At 35.2% G+C, this 22444-nt stretch overlaps 1 protein-coding gene across 1 annotated transcript in view; it reads left to right on the top strand.

Moving 5' to 3' along the window:
- The first annotated feature begins 14381 nt into the window (after nt 1–14381).
- Nucleotides 14382–22444, top strand: part of drongo (Arf GTPase activating protein drongo) — an 86872-nt gene continuing 78809 nt past the window's right edge. The window contains exon 1 of the mRNA XM_089090612.1: nt 14382–14453. The gene's annotated coding sequence lies outside the window, so the exon portion shown is untranslated. The remainder of the gene's footprint in view (nt 14454–22444) is intronic.

The raw sequence follows: 22444 nt of genomic DNA, 5'->3' as shown, positions 1-22444 counted from the left end.
GGTCGACGTTCTAACGATTAGTGGCTCTGACGGATTTTCATTATGAAAATTTTTTCAGATGTTATGATGTGTCAATATTATGACTGTCGACGTTCTGACGGTTAGCGGTTCTAACGGATTTTCGTTATGAAAATAACATTTGATGTTATGACGTGTCGATGTTATGACTGTCGACGTTCTGATGGGTAGCGATTGTGACTGTAGATGAACTGAAGTTTCCATTTTTATGACTTCCGATGTTCTGACGGGTAGCGATTTTGACTGTCGATTTCCTGACGTGTCGATGTTATGACTGTCGATGTCCTGACGTGTCGATGTTCTGACGGATTTTTTGTCGATGTTATGACGGATTTTGTCGATGTCCTGACGGTAGTGGTCCTGACGTGTCGATGTCCTGGCGCCTTCCCAACGAGAACTGGTATCTATTTAAAATTATAAATCTATGCTACAAAGCAATAAAAATTAACTCTGGCTTATATGACCAGGGTCGCCACGGGACTAAAAAATTTCGTAACTTCCAGATGCAGAAAAGATACCCTTATTTCCCTACAAAGAGTGGCAGCCTTGCCTCTATATCTAAAAAAACTTTTATCTTATATCATTAAAAAATCTTCCATCCAAATTTTAAGAAGTACCCTTTTTTATTGTGATTAAAATTTTGAAATCTCCCTTCCCCACCTTTTAAATTCTTATCAATAGCAGCCCAATTTCACTTTTGCAGCAGAAATAGTCATGCACTAACAAAATTCGAGTTGATTCAGATGTAATTTGGCCTTTCTTATCAAGCAAATTTGAATGAATTTTTGTTTCCACACAAGAAAAATAAAGACAAACAGCCCTTACCAGTAATATAATCCTCAGTCACCTTTTATAAGCAAAAGTCCCCGAGAATTTGAAGGAATGAAACAAATCAGGTGCCTATACACAAGGTGAATTTGTTCAAGCTCTGCCAGGATGAGCCTTAATTTGTTCTCAACTTGACATTGATTTGGGTGTAAATCGTGTATTTAGGATACTTTGAAGAAAAAGGCAAGTAAAGATTACATTTTTATTTAGCGAGATCTAGATAAACATCTCTAAGAGACTCTTCTGGGTTAAATTTAAAACCAACTTTTTACATAGATATAAGACATGGTATATAAGATCCTTATATAGTGAAGTAAACATAATTAATTTGAAAACATGGCTAACATTGGAGTTTAGTCTTTCTACTTTCTTGCTTTCCTTACAGGAGTATTCGGGATTTCCCAAGAACACATGTGAGGAATCGCTCTTTTGACATGCATAAGATCACAAATGGTTTTCGGATTGAATCTTCCGAATTGGGGTCTTAATTATTTTTAACTGAGAGCCCTTATTTTCTGCTCCAGGACTGGAATGGGGTAGAAACGTCAATGTCAACATAAAATTCGACAAAAATTGTAAGGAAGGATTGTCAGCTCCATTTTTCAAACTGACTACACACTCCTAAAAATTAACTTGAGACTGATTAAAATCTAAATATGCCTCACCTATTATAAAAAGAAGACGTCTCTACTCAGTGTTTAACTCTCAAGATCGACACAAAGGGAGTAAACATTGTAAACAGAGGTAAAATTGGCTTTACTTGCCCGGACTTTGCGGCGCATGGAGGAAGACTTAATTAGGTCCTATAAAGGGTCTTTTCAGTTGATTCGCTATTTTATTTTGGTGAGGAGCTTGATATAAAATCAGCTTCTCCTATCAATTTTAAATGGAGCTCCTCAACAACACCATTTTCGATACTTTCAAGCTCGTATAGTTATTATTTTTCACCAAAATGCATATCTTACATACTCCTGAAGTTTCGAGGATCTAAAATATTCATTAAAAATCGACAGGTTTTTTCAGGCCTCTGTCGATTTTCGCTAATGAAACAGGTTCCTGTTTCTTGAAGAAGGGATGAAACATTAGAATTTAATTTATAGGTTTTTACCTCCGTACTCTGAAATTTGACGTTTATTCTGTTAACATTGGGTAAAACGTATTTAAGAATCAAGTAAAATAATTTTACTTTTGGATTGGCCAGACCCAAATACAGATTGACAGCACTCACGTCCTTTCCTTCTAAGAATGTTACCTTAAAGAACCCAATGAGTATAACACATTGTTCCATCAAGCGGTCGGCAACTGATTCAAAAACCAACCATTTTGTAGCATATGGTTAAAACAGTTGATGTTCTGTAGCCTATAGAAAATATTGAAATTCTTCCTACGCCTTGCAATTCCCGAAACATGATTATAGATGTCATAACAGAATAGTGCGATGTTAAATGGATTTTTTTTGTAGATAGCAGAAGAAATAAGCAAGAACGAATGACAAACACAACCAATTACGGCAAGCCAGGGTAAATCATGTTTAATTGAGGTTACCAAACCATTCAGTTTGGCTAGTATTACAATGGCAATGTTCTGACGATTAATTTCATTGGAGTCAAGATTGCAGAAAACAAAATTAACAAAGAAGAATGTCGTCACGAGATTCAGCACAACTATGAAATTTATTACTACAGTCATATATGGGACCCTTAAAAGAGGGGAAGGGGTTACAGTGTCAGAAAAGTGACATTGATATTTGAAAATGGCCTTGTGTTAGATACAGAAATTCTGCCCTGACCACTCACTCCCCATCCTCAGTGCTTGGGTATAGCATTGGTTATAACAAAAAGTTGGTTCATTTCGACAGTTCAACTATTTTAGCCGAATCAGCTGTTCATAATCCCACATAAAAGTAGCAAGTTTTTTTTATACCCCGATATTATATCCAACCACATGGAAGGGGGGGGGCTGCTACCCAAAGAACAATTCATTTATTGCCGTATAATCTGTTACTTAGAAAAATTGTAACTAAAATATATTCTATTGTGATTTACCGATGTTTTCATAATAACTTTTTCTTCCTGACTTAGAATTACTCCTCTGTACAATTTATGTATGCCTATTGACTGAACAAGTTTTAGCTTATTCAATATGATGAGTACAATGACTTTATTTAAGTCAATAAGACTTGAGTGCAAAATATTTGCAAAATATTTGCTTTGTCACATTATTACAAATGATAATCCCAAGATAGAGAATGTTATCATAGTTTACCATGTGAGTGAGCGAAAGAGGTGTAATCTCATCCTAATAGATGAATGATTGTATGATAATATTAAGCGATCCCGATGTGAAAGAACGTTTATACTTATGACAGTGTAACTAAACCGGAAACAGTATTATTTTTTCACGAGGAAGAATAGATTGCTCAAAAATTGTGCAATCCGATCATTATTTAAAAACGTAACATAACTGTAATATAAATCCATGTTTGTACCAAAAATATAACGTTTTTGGGACCGTAACATATAAAGAAACCATTGATTTCAAACGTACGAAAAATGCTATGAACGTAACCTCCGTGGCAACCCTGCTTATAATACTATGACTGATACCTTGTACTTTTTAGTCATGAAATGAGCCATTAGTATCCTATTATTAATAGGTTCCCAACCAAACCGAGACTTTGCAGCTTTCTTATATTATCATGAGTTACATTCCCTGCTTATCAGGCCTATCCTTCCTGCCTGTGTAAATAAATTCTATATCAACTAATTTCATGTATCCTACCCCTGAGATATGAGCTTCCCAAATCCCTATTAAGTCCAACTTGAAGCGTCTGGATTCGTCAGTCCATATGCCATACGATAGTTGTTTTTTAATGTTGTAATATTTCAAGTTGAGATTTTCATATTCGTTAAATCATTGAAATTATTATGGCCTCAGAAAAGAGCAATGGTTCCAAAATCAGCAAAGGATAGGAACTAACACGTCTTCCTATATCTACGTGAAGTGCTTAAGCTGGCTTAGTACTGAACAGCAAGAAGTTTTTGCTACCCCCTATTGAATAGAGGTTTTGTACAATCCTGGGCCCATCATGGTCACAACATAATTTTGCCAGTTCCATTGCAACTAAAACCTCATGCAACAAAACCCTAGTGTAACTGAACCTCCATGTAACTGAACGCCCGTGCAACTGAACCCTTACGCAGCGGGGCCCCCGTGTAACTGAACCCGTGCAACTTAACCCCCATGCAACTGAACCTCGTTTAACTGAACCCTCTTGCAACTGAACCCTGTACAACTCGACCTCAATTAACTGAATCCTTGTGCAACTGAGCCACCTAGCAACTTAACCCCAGTAGAACTGAAACATCGTGTAACTGCAGACTTGAAATACTGATCCACATTTAACTGAACCCCTGTATAACTGAAAACGTATGCAACTGAGCCCCTGTGCAACTCATTTTGTGTTATTTTTTTTAGTCACATAACTAACTTATGTTTTTGTTTTAATTTTTTATCCCGTTTTTAATTTTACGAGTTTTCATTTTTTAGCCATTTTCGCGGATTTGGCATTGACTTTCTAATTTTATGAGTTTATTTATGTCTTTGTTTTTAACATTTTCCGTATTTGACATTTACCCTTTTATAGTTTTCTGTTGTTTGTTTGTTTTGTTTCTTATTTTGTTTGATTTGACGCTAAAGTGTGAATTCGGTCCATATGGGGTTGTGTTAGCCGTTTTTCAGCAATAAATCTTATCTTATCTTAACCCTATTTAACTGAACCTTCGTTCGACTGAACCCTCGAAAATTTTCCAGGAGGAGCCAAACGCCAAAATATCAGTGGTGGTACTTTTTTAGGTATCTACCCTACCCCCACCTAAACGATGACTCACCCCACCCCTCATTACAGCTGATACGCAATTACAGATTACAAATGAAGCAAATCAACTTGGCTGAATCCAGTACTGCCACCGTGTGGCGCTACTTCTTTTGCAACTGGGAAGCCTAAAATATAGTTATTCATACTTTTTAATCAATAAAATTCTCAGAATTTTAAATTGATTGCAAATTCGATACTGAACAGCCAAGAAGTTTTTGGTACCCCCTATTTAATAGAGGTTTTGTGCAATCCTGGGCCTATCATGAAAACAACATGACTTTGCCAGTTCCATTGCAACTGAAACCTCGTGCAACTAAGCCCCCGTGTAACTGAACCTCGATGTAACTGAACCCCCGTGCATCTGAACCTTCGTGCAGCTGATTCCTCGTGCAACTGAACCCTTGTGCAGCTCGTGTAACTGAAATCCTGCAACTTAACCCCCTTGTAACTGAACCCTCGTGTAACTGAACCCTCGTGCAACTGAACCTCGTTTAACAGAACCCTCCTGCAGCTGAACCCTGTACAACTCGACCTCATTTAATTGAATCCTCCTGCAACTGAGCCCCCTTGCAACTTAACCCCCGTACAACTGAAACATCGTGTAACTGAAGACTAAATACTGATCCACATTTAACAGAACCCCTGTATAACTGAAGACGTGTGCAACTGAGCCCCTGTGCAATTCAATTTGTTTTTTGTTTTTTTTTAGTCACATAACTGTGACTAAATAACTGTTATGTTATTTAGTTTTATTTTTTTATCCCACTTTTTAATTTTACGAATTTTCATTTTTTAGTCATTTTTGCTGATTTGGCATTGACCTTCTAATTTTATGAGTCTAATTTTAATTGTTTTTAATATTTTTACGTATTTGAAATTTACCCTTTTATAATTTTCTGTTGTTGTTTGTTTAATTTTTTTTGGTTTATTTGACGCTGAAGTGTGAATTCGGCCCATTTGAGGTTGTGTTAGCCGTTTTTCAGCAATAAATCTTATCTTATAATAATGTATTACGGTAATTACTTGGCTAAAATAAAAAAAAAAAAAAAAAACTGTCTTCCTACTTTAGTAACTGAAATAAATGAGCACTTGAACAAGGTCTAGACCCTACTCATCCATCCAGTTCCCCAGGACAAAAAAGTATATCCAATTCGACAATCCGAAAATCAAGTCCAAAATAGAGCAAAAATCAGCATCAATAAGTATACGTCAATGTTCCGAAACCAAGCTATAGCACCTTAAATCTGCAAAAACATTATATTCCTAAGGTGATCACCACATATAGGGGCGCATCAGATGAAAACTCATTGCCTAAATGGGTTTCGGTGCTTAAATTTCATTACCCAGGCAATATGAGCGGGCAATGCCATAATCTGGCATCCCCCAATGTAGTGACACCTATGGAATAAACATAAAAAAAAATTCAAATATTCAAAAAATAAAAATAAATACCCCATAAAAATTATTTCAAGCATCCTTAACCAACCTTCAAATAACACTGAGAGCAAAGCCTTCATCCAATTTAAATACAAATAAATAAATAGCACTAGCCCTCCCCCCGGAACAATTTCACTCTCACTCGAATTCTAAGAATTAAATTCCGAATATCACACCTTAATCTTTACCACATGTGTCGCAATCTGCCCTAAGCTACCGGGAAGATAAACCAGATTCCTTCAGCAAGTTACCGTAAAATATCATTCAAGGTATCTTGATAACTTTTATTATACTTCTGTAAAAGCTGATTATACTTAAAACAAAGCTTTTTAAATTGCCAAGCAAGTTTATTGGCGGAAAAACCTCTTACGATTAGCTTCTTGCTAAGTAACATACATCTATTTCTAAAATCGATGTAATTAGTACAAATTCTTGCATATCTAAATAGTTGGGAAAAATACGATGAATATGTTATATTCGAATAAATATTACTTTTTGGAAATGGAAAATTAACTATTTCAAAATTAAAATCATCTGTTTTATTATATATTTTAAAAATTATTGTATTATTAGGTGACACATTAATCTCTAAATCTAGAAAATGGTCATATTTGCCATTTCCATTACTAGATTCCAGCTTTAACTCGGGTGGATATATTTTACTTGAAATCTCTAAAAAATTTGAACAATTTATCACCAGAAGGTCATCTAAATATCTTTTATTATTTGAGAGCAAATACTTTATGTTACTTGGATTCTTTTTATCCATCATATAATCATATTCTAAATAATTTAAAAATAGGTCCGCTATAACTGGACTGGCATTACCCCCCATAGGAATTCCATTACTTTGATTATATAGACTATCATAAAATTTTATATAAGTATTAAATAAAACAAATTCTAGTAGATCAAAAATCAAATCTAGGCTATAAAACCTTGAGATAGTGGTACTATTAAAATAATTAGTCCATCTCGCTTTCGTATTATACTTATTAATTTTTAAAAACGGTAAATTAGACAAAAGAAAAGCTTTCTTAATAATCTTTTCTAAGTTTATAAATACTAAATTAATGGGTAAATTTGTATATAATGTCGTGAAATCAAACGAGTCCACTCTTTTGGCTGAAACTAAAGCAAGAGAGTCTATTACTTGCAGCGAATTATTAACACTCCAGTATGGATTAAACTTGGAAAATTGTTTAATTCCCGAGCAATATGCCTCAAATTTATTTTTGATTTCTCCTAAAATACACGACAAGTCAGTAGCCGCAACTCTGGTCGGGCACCTTGCTGCACCCGCAATAAAGCGTGGTTTCGGGGGATTTTTATGAAATTTTGCCGTCCAATATAAAAACATAAAATTTTTATCATTATCATTAACCTTAATATTAAATTTTTTTAAAAGTATATCCTCTATTCCAATCAATAGACTATTATTAACATCTTGAACCTGTTTATATGTATTTGTTGTACTAAGTTCCTTTGTTAAAACATCACAATAAAGCTTCTGACAAATTATTGCAAAATTATTATTCGCTTTATCAATGGGTACAATTACAAAATCCCTCTTTATATTATCAATCGCTTGTTTAATCTTAGAATTATAAGAAACTACATCATTATCATGCTTATTTGTCCTCTTATATATCTTATTTCTAACCTTATTAATAATTAAATTTTTCCAATTCTGAAAACTATTTTTATTAATTTTCTCTTTTTTGAACCAATTATCAATAAATAATTCTAGATTATTATTTAACCCCATAAGCAGATTCGAAAGTTTTAGATGATTTGAAAGACGGAATTTAGCCCCCATTTTCATTATATTCTGCAATTCAATTTGCTTTATTATTGTTAAATCACCTGTAATAATTTGTTCGTAAGTTGGATTAACAAATGATAACAATTGGTCACACTTGCAAATAGGTTTTGAATTGCTATCCGTATCGAAATTCTTAAGTATTAAATTATAATTAAAAATCATTTGTCCTATTGTTTTTAAAAACTCATATGTTATGATCGGATTATTCTTATACTTTAAATTACTAGGAAGGGCCTGTTTCACATCAGCCTGGTTAAAAATTCCAGGTAAATTTATATCCTCTATTTGTTTACTTATAAAAGTTATAGGTAGATATAATCTCTTCTCCTTATTAACAGTCTTTTCTGACTTTTTATCTTTTGAATTACATTTAGTTCTAGCTAGAATACATACTGTATCATAAATCAGTTTAATTTTTGAGTTACATGGTGTTTTATTATTTATATTCCAAAATAATTTTATTAAATTATTATTTGATAACTTATTTAAATATTTTATTGTACTAGCCATACCATTAGACTCAAATAGTATGCACAATTCCTTCAAATAATTATCTAAATCTATATTCTTTTTTCTATTATTTTTCCTATGCCCTCTTGATCGATTTTTACGTTTTACGGGATGATTAAGAGAAGGATGATCCATTAAACCATTTATACAATTAACAACAATATTAGACATGTCTCCATATTTAGCCACTCAATCATTCAACCCAAACTGATAAGCAGTACCGAGGGTATGGATCCAATAATCTTCACCTTTACGTAAATTTATATTTTTCTCTTCTTTAGTTGGATTACTTAATTCCAAATTTTCTAAAATCGTAATAGTTAAATCAGTTGAAGCACAAGTACCATTATTACAATGTTTTACTAGATAGCTATTCGTTTTTTTACCCTTAATTGTGCTTTTGTGTCCCAAAAATAACTCATACATGTTATTAAAACTTTCCCCCGCATATTGTACACCACAAATATTGCACTCCAACAGATAAATGATATTAGTTGTTTTACAATTTACCCTACCGCGAAATAAACATTGAAACTTTTTATTATATAAGGTGCTTTGTACAATAGCCCTAGGGGTGAAATAATCTCGGCAGAGAAAACAACGACCCGTACACCTACTAATATCCGGCAGACCGCTTTGAATCTTACTAGTATTCGAATTTATAATTAAAAACAAGGTAAAAAACCAAAAACGACAAACAAAACAAAATCCAAATCATATCCAAAAATCAAGCATAATTCCATTAGCCATAACACCAAAAAACAACCCAAAACCAAAAATAAAATGACTTCCCAAAATAATTATCCGTCTCAGGTTAAAACCTGGATCAGGGTTAAGGTCTGTCGGGGAAAAAATTTTTTAACAATTCTTTCACCAGCACTAGATCCAACCTGAAATCATATAATGTATTACGGTAATTACTTGGCTAAAATTAAAAAAAAAAAAAAAAAAAAAAAAAAAAAAAAAAACTGTCTTCCTAGTTTAGTAACTGAAATAAATGAGCACTTGAACAAGGTCTAGACCCTACTCATCCATCCAGTTCCCCAGGAAAAAACAGTATATCCAATTCGACAATCCGAAAATCAAGTCCAAAATAGAGCAAAAATCACTGAACTTCGTGGAACTGAACCCCCGTTTAACTGGACCCACGTGCAACTCATCCCACGTTCAGCTCATTCCCAGTTAACTGAACTCTTCCGCAGCAGAGCCCCTGTTTAATTAGGCCCCCGTCTAACTCAACCCCGTTTAAATGAACTTTCGATCAACAAATAAACCTGGCTTTAATGATTTGGTGACGTCCGATTTTCTTTTTTGTGACATCACAACATGAATTTTTTCATGAATGATCTTGACAGACCTTTATTTCACAGCCTAAGCAAACAAACAGTTACAACAAGATAACACGTGTTAAGATTTTAACTTGCATTTTAACCTCCTGTCCGTTGCAATGGATATGGAAAGCAGAATCAAGTTGTGTTTACTTGCATTGCGACATCTATTGTTCAAATCTTGTCCTAGTTAAGACCTCCAAGCAAGGTATAACTTAAATATTATAATTTATTTTCAAGAAGTAGTTGTCCGTTGTGTTTCTTCCCCTTCCTCCAAACGTATCGAGACCAAGTTTATTTTGTGTTCAGCTGAACACAAAGAACAAAAGCTGTTTCACTATTGTAACACACACTCTGTTGAAAAGTATGATACTGTGATTACTCGGTTTTATTGGGTAAAACGACAGGTATCACAAAAATACAAACACGGAAGAAAGTGAAACACTACCATTTACTGAAAATAAAGAGATTAAAAAGTCTGAAAAAGCTTTGATCCTAAGGATTTTTTATTGTTGTTGCTTGTATTGTGTTTCTTTATTTATGTGTTTTATTATGTAGTACGTGCTTTCGGAGTTTTAAAGGACATTAGCAGAATTGTCCGCTTATTCAGACTTGAACAATATATCACTGAAGGTATTTCGAACAGATTTGAAGCTCTTTCCCAATATTAAAATCGACGTAGGCCAACGGCACGCCATCGTTTACTCTAAACATTAGTTATGTTTAGGACTTATTGAAAGTCCTTCGGAAAATCCTTTTCGAACCCTGAAATAAAAAAGGATCCCCGTAAATGGCACCGTCTAGTAAGACAGATTGCTGGAAAAACAGTATCATCCAGTATCCGCATTCTGAACGATGATGGGTCACTCGTGAGTGCAAATGACGTCAACAATTACTTTACTGACATTTGTAAATCCTTTCCTGCCCCAACTAACACTGAAATAGAGAATCTACTGTCAATATGCCCTGACGAAGGTGAAATCGAAATAGTTGAGTATCAAGTTTTCAAAGAGTTGAACAAGTTGAGTCCATCCAGTAGCTCTTTTCCTGAAGAGCTGCCTATAAGGTTAATACGAGAGTTCTCTCTTTTCCTGGCCAAGCCACTTCGACACATCATCAGAGAATGTTTCGCCCAGTCAACTTTCCCGTCGTGCTGGAAACGCACATTTGTGCGTGTTATACCGAAGACTAAAACACCCAAATCTTGCAACGAGTTACGACCGATATCAATCACATCTACCTTTGCAAAAGTCACCGAGTCATTCATCCTGCGTGAATTTCTCAAGCAAACGCGGGAAAACATAGACCGTTACCAGTATGGCGACCTCAAAGGTTGCAATACCTCGATATACCTCGTGCGCCTAGTTGACATTATCTTTAAGTGGCTTTACAAGGGCAGTACCTTCATCGACCTAGCTCTTGCCGATTTCAGGAAGGCATTGGACCTGATTTGTCATCTTACGGCAGCAAAAAATATGCGAGCAATGGGCGCACAGAAGCGGTCTCTTGCAATAGTGATGAGCTTCCTTCAGGACAGAATGCAGTGTGTATTTCCATTGTTTGAAGGTGACTTGATCTCATAATGGTCTAAACTTACCTGTGGAGCCCCTCAGGGTACAAGACTTGCTGGTTTCATATTTATCTCCCTCATCAACGTCCTCCTTCAGAATTTCGAAGAGCGACTCAAATTCGTCGACGATTTATCATTTGTCCTCAAATACCTCGTGAGAGAAGGTGTAATCGAACGTCAGTTCAGCGAGACCCTTCTGGCATCCTTCTCTGAGGACTGTGAACGTTACAAGCTGACACTGAATGCAGATAAATCAATGATCCTCAGGTTTTGCCCCTTAAAACGTGATCTGGAATTCCCGCAAGTCCCTTTCCCTGTTGTTCCATCTGCAAAAATCCTCGGAGTCACATTATCGATGGACTGCACATTCACCGAACACGTGGAGAAGGTTATTAAGGCTGGCAATGCATCACTTCAGACCCTAGTCCTGATGCGCAGGTTTGGCTGTGACACTCAAAGCCTAAAAAATGCCTATATTACGTATGTGAGACCTCTACTCGAATACGCCGTCGCTGTCTTGGGACCTTTTGTCCAGAGCACCCACTACTTTTGCGATGACCTTGAATCTTTGCAGAAACGAGCTGTTAACATAATCGTGGTAACAGAAGTGTCGACTACAACAAACTCTTGCAAGAACTGAACCTTGAATCTCTCAGCGACAGACGATTATCACTGATCATGTCCCTCGGCAAGTCACTGCTATCTTCGCCCCATCACAGACTGATCCTCCCACCCGATGCTCCTATTAACCAAAGAACCAGATTCCAGTCTAAGCTACAACCCCCGGTCTGCAGGTTCAACAGCTACAAAAACACGTTTGTCCCCTTTTTCGTAGAAGCATACAACAAGACTTAGTGTTATTTGTATTCACGTGTTAGTGTTCTTATAGTGTTATTTGTATTTTTTATTTTTTTTTTTTTTTTTCATATTGTTGTAAAGACGACATAAATTAGCCATGGCTACACTGTTCGATCTTAATAAACCTATGTCTATGTCTATGTCTTATTTGCCCCAGAAAAACAGACCGGTGCACCGCAATCCTGTTTAGCAAAATCATTATAAAGTTCCCCTTTTTTATTCCCATAAAGTTTTTAAACGTTTGGATCTTACGATTTCCTAGTGTAATGGACAATGGTTATTCTAAGTTAAAATATGGTAAAATAGTATGCTCGAACATGGTTTCAGTTTTGAAAAACTGAAACAAAGAACTCAAAATAATAATCTTCACAATTTGTTTCCAAGCCCTTGTTGGAAGTTGGTTATGCTGACTATAGGTTTGAGTACCAGCGTTCAGGTCTTTTAGAGCCTGTATTCAACAATGCTATTCTGGTGCATTCTAACTTATAAGAATTTATTTCCAACACATTAGAAGCTCGTAAGATGAAAACACTTTAAAAATTCATTGGGTTTAGCACTGAGAGTCTGAAACTATAGGGCCGTCCTTTTGCACTAAACGTCCTTCTCGGCATTTCTTTATTAAATTATAGGTTTTTTACTATCCTTCTTAATTTTTTTAATCAAATCATTTCCAGTTCACTTGTATTAACTCGCTGATTTTTCTGTTTATTCTTCCTTTTGTTTCTTTGCCACACAATTTTTTTTAATTTGTGAACTATTTTTCAACCACATTCAAATGTTCAGTTATTTTCCACTTTTATCAGTATAGCACAACGGTAAGAACACATCCCGAGGCTATGTTAACCTAGGTTGTAGTCTTGGATAAGCTATCATATCATTCTTTTAAATTGTAAGATTAAAATTTTGAAAATATAAAGTGAAAATATAAGTGAAAATTCGGGGAAGAAAATCAACTCGTTTTTGTATAGTTTGATCTTTTTTATTTTTTTTCCTCAACTCATCGACTTTTTCCGTTTATGCATTTAAAACCTAGATAAATTTGGTGTTTATATTATGTAAAACCCAATTCTTTTTGTGCCCCTCGTGGACACTTATATTCATATATTCTTGAGAAAAAAAATTCTCTACTTTGTAGTTCATTTTGGAAATGAGTTTAATTTTTTTTTATTGTTTGACCCCCTCCCCTAAAGATTCTTTGTACGTGCCTGGACTTGTGAGACCCGTCAAAACAGCTTTAGGATATTATTCTTGTAGTTGAATTGTGTGAACTCTTCTTTTATTTCTGAATTTGTTTTGGTTGGGAGTTACGAATCAAATTGCAAACGGAAAAATGCCTATTATGCAAAATAACTGTTGTTTCGTATAGGAACTGAAGGCAACGATTAAAATATTTTTTGTTCGATAAAATAAAAACGAAACGAAATTTCTGTCGCTCAGAATTGCTTAAATCTTCATGTTCGAACGATGCAAATTTAAAGCTAGAGAAGGTGAGACTAAGACTGAGGCAATCTAAAATATTAGACGGGAAGGGAGCGATTAAAATGATTTTTTGGGTGTTTTTAAGAAGCTGAATTTATTATGATCGTTTTTATTGAAATTTAACGATAAAAAAAATCTAGTTGGTTTTCTTCTTTTCTTCAAAACTCTAAAGTGTCCTGTGTGTATTGATTTGCCTTTTATTTTGTTCATATTACTCATCAACTTTTGGTTTAAAACACCAATAATGGCAAATAAAAACAACAAGATATGCAAAATAATAGCCTGGGGTTATATACACGCGTCAGGGGGGGGGGTCTTTCTGTTGTGCAGGTAAACTGGAAGCAGTACTTGCAAGTGAATAAATAGGAATTTCCTGAAGGTAAAGAAGCATAAATTGTTATTATTGTATGCTTTTTAGGCACCTTTTAAAAATTGGAGGGAAGATTTTTGATGACAATACGTAAAAATATATTTTTCAAATTATACAGGCAAAAAATGTCCCATCCCCCCTTTAAGTACCGCTCTTGATAGCAAAATTAAGGCACCCTGCCTTGAAAAGAGACTTTCCTATCAAAAGTTACGAAAAAGTTACGTTTTTAATAGTTTGACGTTACGAAATTTTTGGTCTGGAGGCAACCCTGCTGCAATGCCTCCAAGATCTGTTTGGCGAGAAGCTTCAAAAGACAAGACTAAGGGTTTTGGATTGCCCGTAGATTCTGTAAGGTTAGTGTAGGCTCTGTTTATTTTTACCAGAAGTCATTTTTGGCCCCTATTGCATATTTTGGTAGAATTCTACTTTTGGCTATCTTGGAAAGGGGCTAGGTTAGGAAAATGAAACTTTCAGGGATGGGTCTACAGGCTAAAGTATGTCCTGGGAAGGTATTTTGAAGTACCTACCTTGGTAAATTTTCGGCAGTTCATATTATTGACAAATAAAGTGAAAATACTACTCGATGTTTTTTTTATGCTCCTTACTAATATAATAGGCTAATCACTTTTGTCAGAAATGAATTTTACCCCCACCCCTATAGGCTATACCAATTCAGGGTATATATTTGCACATTAGGGGGGGGGGGCAAAGTTTAAACTTACCTCTCATTTGCATCAGAAATAAACTTTTTCCCTACCCCCTAGGCCTAATGTGCAGATATATACCCTGAATTGGTATAGGCTATATAGGCCTAGGGGTGGGAGTAAAATTTATTTCTGACAAAAATGATTTGTTTGTTTGGAAAGAGCATAAAAAAGGCATTGATTGGTATGTTTACTTTGTTTGTAAGTCAATAATACAAACTGCCTAAAATTTACCCCTACCTCTAGTGTTGGGTGATATTTGATACCAATAGCCTATTGATATATCAGACCAAATATAGAAATATTAAACATCAATATGCATTATTGAAACCAATGGGTTAGTTTTACCAAATCATATTATTGAGTTAGGAATAAAGTGAATACACCATTTGATGCCTTTTTTATGCTGGTTACAAATATAACAATCATTTCTATTGGAAATCAATTTTAGCCCCCTGTCCTATATATGTCAATTCAGGATATATATTTGCACATATGGGGGTTGGGGGCTGAAATTCATTTCCTATAGAAATTATTATTATATTTGTAATCAGCATAAAAAAGGCATCAAATAGTGTATTCACTTTATTCCTAACTCAATAATATGATTTGGTAAAAATTAACAAACCAATAGGCCCATTTTTTAGCAATAAGATCTTACATCTAAGATCTTACAGCTCATTGATGCTAGCAAAAAGTGTGAAGACCACCACTGTTTTGCCATATAGAACAATGATGAGAGAACTTTGATGATCAACTCATCATTGTTCTCAGACCACTGATCAGAGCAGAATGATAAAAGACATTTGCACAAAAACGACCAAAGATGTAAGATCTTTGTTCAAAGATTTCACTTTTAAGCGTTTTCTGAGAAAAGATGTAAGATCTTAGCACATTGATGAGTGAAAAAATGCCCCTAATGTTTGGTAAATTTTTGGCAGTTCATATTTGACTTAGGCCTACAAATAAAGTAAATGTACCACTTGGTGCCTTTTTGGTAAATTTTTGGCAGTTCATATTATTGACTTACAAATAAAGTGAACATACTACTTGATGCTTTTTTTATGCTCTCTGCAAATATAATAATCATTTTTGTCAGAAGTTTTACCCCCACTCCTATATATACCAATTCAGGGTATATATTTGCACATTAGGGGGGGGGGGGTAAAGTTTAAACATACCTCTCATTTGCATCAGAAACAAACTTTACACCACCCCTTTAATGTGCAAATATATACCCTGAATTGGTATATATAGGGGTGGGGGGAAAATTCATTTCCAACAAAAATGATTGTTATATTTAGAAAGAGCATAAAAAAAGGCATTGAGTAGTATGTTTCCTTTATTCATAAGTCAATAATATGAACTTTCAAAAATTTACCACCTTTTTTATGCTCATTACAAATATAATAATAATTTTTGTTAGAAATGGATTTTACCCCCACCCCAATATATATATATATATATATATATATATATATATATATATATATATATATATATATATATATATATATATATATATATATATATATATATATATATCAATTCAGGGTATAAACAAATGGGAGGTAAATTTAAACTTTACCTCCACCCCGAATGTGCAAATATATACCCTGAATCAGTATATATAGAGGTGGGGGTAAAATTCATTTCTGACAAAAATGATTATTATATTCATAATGAGCATAAAAAAAGGCACCGAGTGGTATGTTCACTTTATTTGTAAGTCAATAATATGAACTGCCAAAAATTTACCCAATATTTTTTAGGGGTCTCTAGCCCCCTATATTCCCCACAGAAAATCCACCACAAGAAAATTCTGCAAATTTTCAGCGTACATCTTCAAGATTCTTTGCAGGTTTGAATTCTTTGATCCATAATTGATTTTATTTATCCTTATCTTACATCTTACCCTGGCATCTTTTTTGCAAGAATTCACTTTTGGCTCCTGAGTCAGATACTTGTGAATTATTACCAACTGATAATGAAAAGTTCACAATAAATGATGTTATAATGAAATGTTCAGATTTTGAATGTTATCAAAGCTAAACTAGCTGATTAGACAGGGTGAATTTTCTCAGTCTGAAAAAGTGTATATACTGCTGATGCTATTAAGGCTCACCTTATGAAAATTGCCACTGAGTGGAGGATCAAGGAAAAGGTTGTTGCTGTAGTAACTGATAATGGAGCAAATGCAGTTCAGGCCATAAAGAATGCTCCATCCCAAAAAGGTACAGGATAGATCCCTGTTTTGTGATTCACACATACTTTAAATTTTATGTGGGGGGGGGGGGTGCTATTAATGATACTGCTGAGTTGTTGCCTCTTGTCCAAAAGGCTAGAAATATTGTCAGCTTTTTTAGATGTAGTGTTGTAGCTAACAACAAGTTGCACCAGGTTCAAATCATTGACAATGTTTACACCAAAAAACTAAAACCACTAGATGGAATTTGCTTCTCTCTAGGCTATGTTGTATAGTCTGCAAGATTTGAAAGAGTCAGTAACAAGCTTGCTTGTGCTTCTTTGTAAAGTAGATCTCATACTCACAGATAGTGAGTGGGGTGTTATTTCAAACATGATTGCAGTGCTTACACCCTTTGTAGAGGCAACTATTGAGCTCTCTTCTAAAAGCTATCCCCCATCTTGAAAGTCCTGCCTTTATCTAAGATTTTGAAACACCACCTTGTTCATGTAGATTTTGGTGGATCTTCAGATATGGCTGATGAGCTTCAAAAGGTTTTGCTGAATATAATGTGCTTTGGTTTTGTAAGCCATGATCAAGTCACACCTGTTGCAATTGCCACATATCTTGACCCGCATTTCAAGAAAATGTATATTTCACCTGACAATCTTCTACAAGTTTAGAGCAAAAGTACAAACAAGATAAATTTGGTCTTGCTGGTTGCTGAATCTTGATCAGAAGATACAAGTACCATTCCATTCCCTGCAGTGCAGTAATATCAGAATCAAGCCAGTTTGTGTGGTTTACACAATGAAGTCCTTATAGTCAATGCAGGACATGCTTTGACAGCAGCCAAATATATCATGGCTCTGCAAACTTTCAATAGGGAGCCAGTAGTTTCAAGGGAAACTTGTCCACTCAAGTGGTGGAAGTCTCATGCTATGGGGTCCCAAAAACACCTGTACAAAGTTGCAATGAAATTTATGCCTGTAACTGCTACCAGTATCCCTTCTGAAAGAGTGTTTTCCAAGGCTGGTCAGATAATCACTGAATGCAGAACTGACTCGGGAAAAACATTCACATGCTGATGTTTTTGAATAGCCAGCAGTTTATTTTTCTCTTTTCCTGAGCCCGAATCATTCCAAATCTGGGTTTTTATTGAATTCATTTATGTAATCAAAGTTTATTTTTATTGTTTGATTTTGTATTATTTGAATTTTGAAAAAAAAGTTATACAAAATATTCTTTATTTACCATTTGCATTACTGAACTTCAGTAAATCCATGAGATAGCAAAAAACTGATCCAAAATATCAATATCAATATATCAAATATCAAAAGTAAAAATATCAATATTTTGATTAATCAAAATATCACCCAACACTACCTACCTCCACCCCTTCTCCCTCGAAAGGGTCCTGACATTTAAAAATCTGTGTGTTATAAAAGTGAAACCTTGCAAAATAGATATTCTGCTTAAATGAAGTACAACAAAATTGTTTTCAGCTTTACAACTTCACTCAATCCCATTTTATAAGGTTATAAAGATATGCAAATACATTTCCTAAATTTCAAAAAAAAAACAAACACTGATATGGCTTAAAATTTTACTCAAATAAGAGGAATTGCATTTTCAGAACTAAAGCCAGAGAAAAGGAAAGTGATAACTGGAAATTAAGGTAAAATGTTGGTTTGTCAAAATTTCAATAGGTATAGACCTGTAATGTAGGCAAATTTCAGGATCCTCTAGAGGGAGAAGGAGTGGAGATAGGTACTTCAAAATACCTTCCCATGACATACTTTAGCCTGTAGACCCATCCCTGAAAGTTTCATTTTCCTAAGCTAACCCCTTTCCAAGATAGCCAAAAGTAGCTAAAGTAGAATTTTACCTAAGTTTTATATATGAGGGTTTCTAAATATCTTTTAAAACTCTTAAACGTCATGAATTAGGACATACCAAAAAGAGGCTAAGCTATAGCGTAATGCTAAAAACACTTTCCTTAACCCATAATTGGTTTAATAGGCTAGATATAAATTACTAAGTGATTATGATCTCCCCAGAGAAAACCTTGTAGGCCAACAGTGATGGCAAACCATTTGAGCTTGGTATATAAAAATTTTAAGAAATCTAAACATAACTCTCATGTCACAAAGTAAAGAGTAGGGTAAGATAGCCTACCATATGTTGAGTCAGATACTCACTTCTTTAGCACTAAAAAAATTGCAAAATCTATGTCATACCACTGAAAAAGTTGACGGTTTCACCATTCCATGTGTCGAGAAACTCTTAAATAAGTAGGCCTTGCCTAGGCCTATGGAATACCTTGAATATTATAACCATGAACAACACTCCAAAAACTTACAGGTATTGAGGTGAAAATTCAGGCAAGGTTGAAGGGTATGTTTAGCTAAACCAAAATAAATTAGTCTATGTGCATCCAGGTCTTCAAGCAGGCATATCTGCAAAGTTTTGAGATCAGATATGGGCAACAATAAAGTTTCATAACTTGAAATTTTCAGGGCCATTACTACTACAGCTGCTGATGTGACTGGGCTACTCATGCCTTTGACTGCAACTTCTTTTACTTGCAACTATTTTTGAGGAGTTTTTAGGGGGATATTGAACAAAGGCAGAACCCACTATGAGCATGGTGTTTTTCAAAAGGGTGTATTAGCAATATTTCAGGGAGACATTAGGGTATTAAGCTAAGATTTTTGGGGTATGGCCAGGAGGATGCTCAAAGTGATCATAGAGCAGCCAGCCCCTCCCCCAGATCCCCCTTCCTCAACCCTTATCAATATTTAAAAGAAAGGAATAATTATTCATAGCAGCTAAAGGTCTAGTAACCCTTTCTCGGAGGAAAAAATGTAAATTAGGAAATTCTCCTATTGTATATATTACCTTAAATTGTACCTGCTAGCAATATGGACAAATCCAGTGTATGCCAGTTAGTAATGATTGGGCTGCGGGACATCTGCTGCATCCCATTGCGTAAGTCATGGTTTTGTCACCCAGTCCTTGTCAAGATTTGAAGCTATCAATGGTTGAAGATCCCACCATCTTCATGCTTAGGCTGTTCCACAGACCTACAATTCAGTTGTAGAAGAAATTGTTTCTTTTTCTTGTCATGGCATGCCTGCAGAACAGCTTTGCTGAATGACCTCTGGTACTTGACAACTGGGCAGGTTCAAACATATCTTTGTCATCAGACTAGAGCAACTTATGGGTAATTATCATATCACCTCTGCATTGACAGTATGTTAGAGTTGGTAGCTTCAGGCTCTGCAGTTGACATCTGTACTCTTTATCTACCCTTTATTTATTTTTTGCCTGTCTTTGAACATATTCAAGAGCCATCTGGTCTGATTTAATAACTGGTAGGTTATATTGCCATGCGGGTTATTTCTTACAAAATGGAGAACCTCACATTTTTCAACCTTAAACTTGAGTTTCCATCTGTTGGCCTATTTGCAAAAGCAGTCTAGGTCAGACATAATTGAGGCTATACCCTGTTGTGTGTCAATGGGACCAACATGTTTTGAGTCATCAGCATATAGACTTAGTTTATTAGTCACGTTTTTTGGAACATTGTTTATGTAGATATTGAAAGGCATAGATCTCAAAACAGTTCCTTGAGGCACCCCACTTAAGACTTCTGCTATTTCAGAATAGAAAGCTGTATTACCTTTACCAAAAACTCTGACTCACTGCTTTCTTCCCTTCAAAAAAGACATAATCAAGTCCACCACACCCTCTTCAATACCTATTGCCTTCAGTTTCAACTGGAGCCTTTGGTGACAGGCTTTACCAAAAGCTTTAGCAAAGTCTAGCAGAACCATATCAACTGGAGGACTTTGGTCAAGGAGCTCAGTTATGTAATAATATGAGTCAATTGGATTTGTTTCAACTGATCTACTTGGTTGGAATCTGTCTTGGTATTTGGATAGAAGGTTATTTGTGGCCAAATCTTTGAGAACGACAGCATTTACAATGCCTTCTAGGATTTTCCAAACAGCAGAGGTAATACTGATTGGCCAATAATTGGGAGCTTTTGTCCTTTCACCTCCTTATGTATTGGCAAGATATGGACAACTTTCCAGTTCAATGGTATAACTTTGGTGTCAATAGACTTTTGGAAGTCTTGAGAGTGGCAGTATTAATTGGATGTGAGCTTCTTTTGGGAGTTGTAGATGAATGCCATCTGTCCCAGCAGACTTATTTGGATTAAGCGCTTTAAGCCAAGATTCAAGCTCAGCCTTATCCATTATTATTGGAGGCACTTGAGTGTTAATTACGTATTGTGGTGAGGTTGGGAGGGGTGCAGTGTCTGTAGGTATGAGTACTGACATAAACTGGTGATTCAAGGCATCAACAATTTTTTGAGGGTCATTTAACTGGATTCCATTATAAACCAGCTCAGTAACAGTGTGCCTACCAGGCTTATGTGCAGAGGCGTATTTCCAGAACTTCTTGGGATTGGTTTTTGAGGTTGCTACAATGACCTTCTTGTAATTCTCTCTCAATTTTATGGACAGTGCTGGAACTTTGTTCCTTGCAGTTTATAAACTTAATTAAGTAGTCAGCCCTATGTGGGTTCTGGCTTATGAACTTCTACAGTTTCTTTTTCTTGTTCCTGGCAATTTTCATTTCTCTGGTCATAAAGGGAAGAGTTCTTGGTTTGGTTCTCCACATGATAGCTGTGTTTTTATTAACAGTGTCCAACATCACATTTTTCAGTATCTCCCACATGTCTTCTACTTCCATAAATTTGACAATTGACCAATCACACAGACTGAGTTCATGCCTGATTTGACTGTAGTTGATATACACTTGTTTAGTTAGGTTTGATGTTTGTGGGTGCAGTTGAAATCAGCATTTTATTGTAATGTGGTCACTATTTCCAAATGGGGGTTCTGATTCTATGCTGATGAGTGACTCACAATCATTAATTAAAATGAGATCAAGGAGTGAAAGATTTTGTCCTTCTCGAAATCTTGTTGGAAATGCCACAGCATAGAATACAAGTGTTCCTCTAAGCAGTCCAGAAAAGACTGTGTTAAAACATTGCTTGTGTGGCTGTATCCCTCAGCCCACTCAATTGCAGGTAAGTTAAAGTCACCAAGTATGAATAAACTCTTATATTTTTGGGCAACACTATCAATAGCTCAATGTATAGCCAAGAGTGATTCCTCTAAACTTGTTGAAGAAGGACTCCTGTAAAGACAAACCAAGTACAATAGGACCCCAGATAGGTTAATAGATATCCAAATTTGTTCTACCCATGGCTCATAATATAATTTAATATCGATTATGCCTATCTGGATCCCATTGCGTACACACATGGCAATTCCTCTACCTCAATGCATGGGAAGGTTGGTCATCAATCTGTATCTGGGTTTCAGTCAGGGGTAAGGAGGTTTGCTTTGGTTTGATTTCACAAAACGCATAAATATCT

The sequence above is a fragment of the Artemia sp. Qi Xiang Cuo genome, chromosome 6 (genome assembly GCF_049724085.1).
Source record: "Artemia sp. Qi Xiang Cuo chromosome 6, ASM4972408v1, whole genome shotgun sequence".
Classification (NCBI taxonomy): Eukaryota; Metazoa; Arthropoda; class Branchiopoda; order Anostraca; family Artemiidae; genus Artemia; species Artemia sp. Qi Xiang Cuo.
This window is presented reverse-complemented; position numbering and strand designations above follow the sequence as displayed.